This window comes from Struthio camelus, chromosome 2 (assembly GCF_040807025.1).
Source record: "Struthio camelus isolate bStrCam1 chromosome 2, bStrCam1.hap1, whole genome shotgun sequence".
Lineage (NCBI taxonomy): Eukaryota > Metazoa > Chordata > Aves > Struthioniformes > Struthionidae > Struthio > Struthio camelus.
In genome coordinates, this window is record NC_090943.1 from 4,173,229 (window position 1) to 4,180,183 (window position 6,955).

The window sequence follows — 6,955 nt, forward strand, 5'->3', positions numbered from 1 at the left end:
AATACAGTCCATGAGCTTAATCGTGGGCCAAAATAAATGCCTAAGTTTGTAAAGGATCTCCTGTCAATGCTTTTTAGATGCTACAGCATCGCCTGAGGAGGAGGAGGAGTGACGGGTCTTTGGAGAAAAAAAACTGTCATAACATTTATCCAGAGCTGAGTGTCCTGTCAGTTCTCGAAATAGCGAAGCTCTCCGACATTAAACGAATGTCATATTTTGAGAAGTCTGAAGTTATTGTGACTTACCAGGAAGAGGCAGAGGGAAGACAGAGAGAATGAGGCACGGGGTTAATAAACACAAAGCCATAACCCGCTCCCTCGCATCCTCCACTAACTCCCAGTCAGCTTCAGAGGATATTGGTCTAAGTGTCTGGTATTAAATATTAATATAGCATGATAAGAGGATGTAATAAACAAGAGCAGACTGCTGTCAGGGCCTTGAGCGCACCAATAAGCTCTACAACATCTTCCCTGCTCCTCAGAAAGGGGTTTTAGCTGCCTGTGCTGAAGGTACCTCTGATACAGTGCTGCCGTAACCTTGGATCAGCCTGATGTGAAATAAGTGTGCGTGAGGAACTGCTGTGAGAAGCCCCTTTTGGGATGTTCCCCCTTGGCTGGGGAGCTGCATTTAAGCACAGGCCCTTGCAAGAGCTCTGTTGGAGGTTTGCCCGTGCCCTGTCTCCTACTTTGCTGATCCTGACATGCTGACTCGGCTTCTTGCACCTCTCTTGATGCTATAGACTTGTCCGGCATCTGCTGGGTCTCGGCCAGTCTTAGTTACCTCATGGGAGCTTCTCTGCTCTCCTTACTTGGATACCGTGGGACTGAGCCCTTGCTGGAGAGGATGCTGCCTGCCTTTGACAGCTTCAGGCCTTGCCCCCCAGCTCTTCCTGGCTCCCGGGTGACCTGGCTCCAAACCCTGCAGGAGACTACGGGCAGTCAACAGTGGCAGGTCTTGGCCTTGCAGGATTCTCTGACACCACCTGCAGTCATGGTGATCCCTGTTCTCCATCTCCCTGAGCAGTTAAAGGGACAAGGCTATGGGGATTTACTTGTCATATGCGACTCAGCTTTGCCACCTATCCAGCAGATTTTAGTTGTTCAGTAGTAATAATGTGCCAAGTGATCTAGTGTGTGTGAGATCTGCTGACTGGCTGGAGATCTGCTAGGGAAGCCAGTGGGCTGCTAATTGCACAGTCCAATTCATTAAGGAAAGTGAGTGATGGAGAATGAGCCCACCATGTCCTGCACCAGCTCTCCAGCTGCCCCCAGAAGAGGAGCGCATAGAGACAAGAGCCACCTTCCCTCATTGCTCACCCCAAGTGAGAACTCAGACAGAGGGAGGAGGCCATCATGCTGACACCTGCCCTGACAACCTCCTCATTTTCTCAGTGCCAGGAAAACCTCTGCCCTGATCACTGCAAAGGGAGCATGGTCAAGGGTGTATTTACTAGAGACCCACCTCACAGCACCCCTTACTGTCACCCTGCTGGGTGAGTGCACCATTCAAACTGCTGCTCTGATGGCCCTGCGACCTCCAATAGTTTTGTTGCCTCTGAATTGGCCCAAAGGGCCTGGATCCCTACCCAGTCCTGACCCACTGCAATGACTATCACTGCTATACAGGGGAGCCCATCAGCCATGAGACCATTCTGCTCCAAGTCAATGTGGCACCTGGATGTTCAGACTCCATCCTTCCCCATCCTGCTTTCCCAGGCCCACGCCTCTGCCCCAGCGACTGGATACCCCCTCAGCACTGCTCCCAGACAAGTACAGGGACTCTGTCAACAACTTTGAGGGAAATGGAAACACTGCCACCACACTGCCCACTTGACTGCCCCATGAGTTTGATCCCAGAAAAGGAAGTGGCCTTTGGGTGCCTCTGTACTTTGTTGCACCCTCAATCAGCAGCCCTTGAATACCTAGGTTAAGGAGAGCCTGGCATGTGGGTTCATCTGCCCCTCTACCTTCCCTTAGGGAAAGCTTCATGTTCTTCTCGATGCAGTGCTGCAGATCTGAGGAGTCCTCCTGGGAACCGGTGGGCGGCAGGCACACCCAAGCTAAGATGGGGGCATTTCACAAGTACCTCTCCAAAGCCGACCTTTGTAATGCGTCAGGACAAACCTCGATGAGAAGGGAGGTGGCTGTCAGGGCCCTAAGTGCACCAACAGGCTCTACAACCTCTTCCCTGCCCCTCCTAGGGCTTTAGCTGCCTGTGCTGAAGGTCAGCCTTGATGTAGTACAGCTGTAACCTTGGATCAGACTGCTGTGAAAACAGTGAAGCCGTGAGAAAGAGCTGTGAGAAGTCCTGTCTGGTGCCTTTACCCAGGAACCCTCTTGGCTTGAGAGCTGCGTTTAAATTCAGACCCTTGCCTTTGGTGCTTGCCTGAGCGGTATTGCGGGTATGCCGGTGCTCTGCCCTGCCAAGCAGCCCACTCTTGCTGCTTCCTGACACGTGCAATGGGGAAGACCAAGGTCAGAGTAATACAGCAAGAGTTAAGGCTTGTTCCCACTTTGCTCATTTAAATAAGTACTAAAATAGAGTGATTCTTTGTCGGTGTAGATATATGTATAACTGATTATTAATTCATTTTGCAGAGGCATTGTATCCTTTAGTTCCTGCTTCACATGGACCACAAATGGTGTACAGAGTGAAACTGTGTTGATGGGGCTACATTTAGCAGCTGGGTTATTGCTAATGCTACTCAAGATTTTAAAAGTCAAAGTACTTACAGCTCCCTGCTGATAAAAATATTTCAAGTTGCTGCTTGACTCAAGGGTGAATGCAATGTGAAATCTCAAAATGTTCGGCAGTGTTGGCTTAAAGCATTCTCGCCATCATCCTGCACTGCTCCTTTGGTTGCACCAACATGCCCGGAGGCCCTGCTGTGAACTGGATCAGGGAGCTGACACCGCTTATAAAGAGGAGATGTAGGAGCGTTGTTTCTTCTTTCCTGCTCAACTCTTACATTTCTCACAGCTGTCCCCAAACTATCATGTCAGTGCAGGGCAGGGATGAACAGCAGGGTGCAAGAACACCTTAAGTCAGTTTTGTCACTTCTGTGCCATGTGAAACCAGGGGGGAAAAGATAAAAGCTCCAGTGAACTGCCTTGAGGGTTAAGCTGCTGCCTCTATTATTGAGTATGAGCTGGGCAGTGAAAGAAAAGAGGGAGCAGAGAGTACGTGAGCTCGTTCAGGAAAAGTCAGACAGCGGCAGTGAGACTTGCCTGTGCAGGCTGTGCCTCCCTGCTACGGAGTGCTTTTACTTTCCCCTGAAGTGACATGACTGGTTACTGATGAAGTCAGGTTGTTGCTCTGGATGGACTGAGCTGATCCAGTCGGACGACTCTGGTACGACAAAATGAATGCTGACCTATGCAAGTAGCATAGGTAGCGCTTTTTGGTTTGACTCGAAGCTGTGTTACACCCAATTAGTATTTTCTACAAACCATTCAATTTTAAACCATGGTTTGATATGTAATGGCATGATGGTGGCATGCTTACTTAATGAATGTCTTTCAAAGTTCACTATTAGTCACTTCGAATGCTTTGCTACAACCAATATAAAAATGAGATGGCGTTGGATCTACAGAACGAGTCTATCAGGTGATGATTATTCTTGAGGGACTAAAATGATTTGTTAGGTTTGGAAACAGTTGTTGTAGGCTATGCAGGAGCTATGGAAATAATCTGAATGTTAGCCATAATAACATGGGAAACACACATGAGAAAGAGTAAATCCACAACGTGTAAAAAAGCATATGCAAGAAAGACAGTATGTGTTTGCGCATTTCAATACAAATACAGAGAAAAAGAGATGGTTCTTCACGTTATGGATAGTTGAACTGTGGAAGTCCTTGCCAGATATTGCGGCTGCAAAAATTTGAAGTCTCTCAGGGTTAAAAGCGAGATTAGACAGGAATTGGGGAGGAGAGATCCGCTGAGGATTACTAAGTAGACAAACCACATCAGAATCAGGAAACTCTGAGATTAAAGTAGTTGGAGACTAGAAGAGTAGCTTTTATTCAGTATCATTTATTCTTTCTTTTACATCTGCTTATGGGCACTGCTGGAAGCAGGGCACTGGGCTAGTTGGTCTCAATCAGTACCCCGTTCTTTTGTTTTTATGATATAATTATTTATTGGCATTAAACCATTAACATCAATGTGACAACACTGACTAACAGTTTATTGACCCCTTTTGTCATACAAGATTCAAAACAAACCTCGTATTCTGTGAATGTTCATACAAACTAATGTTACATTCTGTAAACACGTGATGAGGTGCATTCAGTTCAGTGAGTGTAGTCAAATAAAACCTTCATGTGCTCCTCAAATGCTCACAGAATTCAGGATTTAGATTACAAATTATATTATGTTGCTCTACAATAACGTAGAGCAAATAGAAGGCTTTAGCTCCTGTTACAATAACAAATAAGCTGTTCTAGAAGTTAACAAGTCTACTTTCCAAATCTCCAGAAAATGAAAATTTAAGACTTGGCTTCTTATGTTCCCCCATCAGGAATGTTCTGGGAAGTAATGAAGTGAGCATTAGCGTGCGATTCAGGAACGTTTTTTCTGCGTATTTATACTTGTCTGAATGTAGCACTCAGCCAGTGTCTTACACTGATATTGTCTGTGATGCAAAACGTTTAATGTTGTTCCTCATGACACTGGGAGAGCGTCGGAAAGAAATAAGTGACGGTGTGGGAGAGACGTACGGGAGCTACAGAAGCAACACCGGTTACAGACCAAGATCTCGAGGTACCTTGCCTTGTCAGCCATTATCGGAGCAGCTTCATGATCCAGTATCTTGGGTAAGACACAAAAGCTACACGCAGAAAATGACTATTCTGATACAACATATCCTCGCTGAAGCTGTGACTACCAGACATGTGTAAAATTTAGCATGTTTGCAAGGTTTTAATGTTACATATACTTGCAAAAGTAAAAAGCACACATATTGCAAAAGGTTCAGATTCACTGTCCGCATACCTAACTTACACAATAGTGGTTTAGCTCCGCTGTTCACACACACTAGATATATCCACAAACCATAAATAAGGGATTGTGAAAAGCATAAAGACCGTAATAGTCTTCCCTTTCACGTTAGGTTGTATCTTTCTTTTTAACTAGAACTGTGCGCTGTCAGTTGGATAATTCACAACTGTTTATCTTGGAACGAGCATTGTGGTCTTCTGTAAACGGGATTTGCCTCCAGTACTCTTGCTCACTGAGGAAGTATTGGTGAAGATGACATTTGACCTCTAACGTGCTATTACATCTATTTTGTTTTTACATAACCACCAAACGCCAACTTTTATTCATCCCGAAAGCTGTCAAGAGTTCTGAATGTCAGTGTGTTTTGTTTTATTTGACAAATCCTGAATTTAAACCTCTTCATGGAAGTTTCAGTATTTGCCATACACTTTGAAAACTGCTCTGTTCTTTCCTTGTAATAGCTAGGATCATTAAATCGTAAGAAAATCCGGAAGGCAAGCAATCTAACTAAGCAGTCCTTTGTTTTGTGGCTGACACGATAACTCAAATAGGAAGCCAAGCAAAAAATCATGCTTTTCTGAATGCAGTGAGGAAGACAGGATTAGCACCCTGCCTCTTTCTAACCACCATGCCTCAGTGATAAGAAATAAACTTGCGTTTATTGCCAAAGAGGTGAAAGTGTAAAAACGCATTCAGTGAAATAACAGAAAGTAATTTTCACAGCAAGGCACTGCTCATGTTGGCTAAGACTTCAATAGCTTCCTGGGGATCTAGGGACTACTGTATGATTTTGTATAACCAACTTGGCCAGGCTGCCTGACCCTGAATGTGCCATGGTCTAATGTATTCCAACCCCAGTCCATATAACTTCCTGGAAGGAAACCTTCAAATACCTTCAGTACCCCTGTTCTGTTACCTGTCATCAATGTGACCATGTTCAATCTTCCATCAGCTCACTTTCAGTACTGGTAAACCGGCCTGGCTACACAGCAAAATAGGAGTTACTCTGATTTCAGGCTGCTCTCTGGCCTTTTTTTTGAACATCTTCAAGCTACTTCATGCACAAAGTGGAAAAATTGCATAGTCTGAGTGGTGGTAAGTAGCTCTCTGTCTGGTTTGTTTTTGCTAACCATTGCTATCACAGCCTCTCAGCCAGTAGATAGAAACAGCTCTTCAGCGACTGAGGTTTCCCTGCATCGTCAGTGTAGTGGTTGCCACAGGAAAACGCTTCAAACAGTCCAGTACTCAGCGGTGGTTGATTTTTTTTTTTTTTCTTTTTCCTCAAATAACCAGTCTAAGCTTTAATTCCACTCTTCTGTTTCTGATGTGAGTGTGTGTTGCTTCAAAATATATGCTGATTTTAAAATTCCTGGCAAAGATTCTTATACAGGATACACATCATCTCAGCTTATCTGGCTCAAGCCAGTTTGCATGTAACATTGTTTAGAAGTTCAGCATCCTTGTTCTGTGCTTCATTGTTCTCATTTCTTACAGTTGGAATTGTGGCAAAACAGAAAATCAGCTTTTTGTTTCTTTTTTTTTTTTTTTCTCTTCAGCCCCCGTGGGCAAATCACTGCTGATGTAGATGGAAACATTTTTTCCTTACAATTATTTGGACTCAGCCTTCAGGCTTCTTGCCTGACATCCTGTCTCCTGCAAAACGGGAACAATGTCAGGTGACTAGTAGTAGATGGGTACGACTGGAAGGGTTTGGAGCATTAGGTGGTCCAGTGTGGCACGGCTGCAGGAAGAATGTCATGCCTGCTGCCAGCCAGCCATGTTAAAGTGGCAGCATGCGGGTACTTTTAGGCCATGGGTACTTTTAGGTTGTCTGCGTTCCACGTTCTCCCAGTATGTGTTCTCAGAGAGACAACAGCATCTCTTTCATTTGCATCTGGACCTGCTGTGCTTGGCACGCATGCGGCTAGCCTTCCCCATCAATCTCTGCCACTCC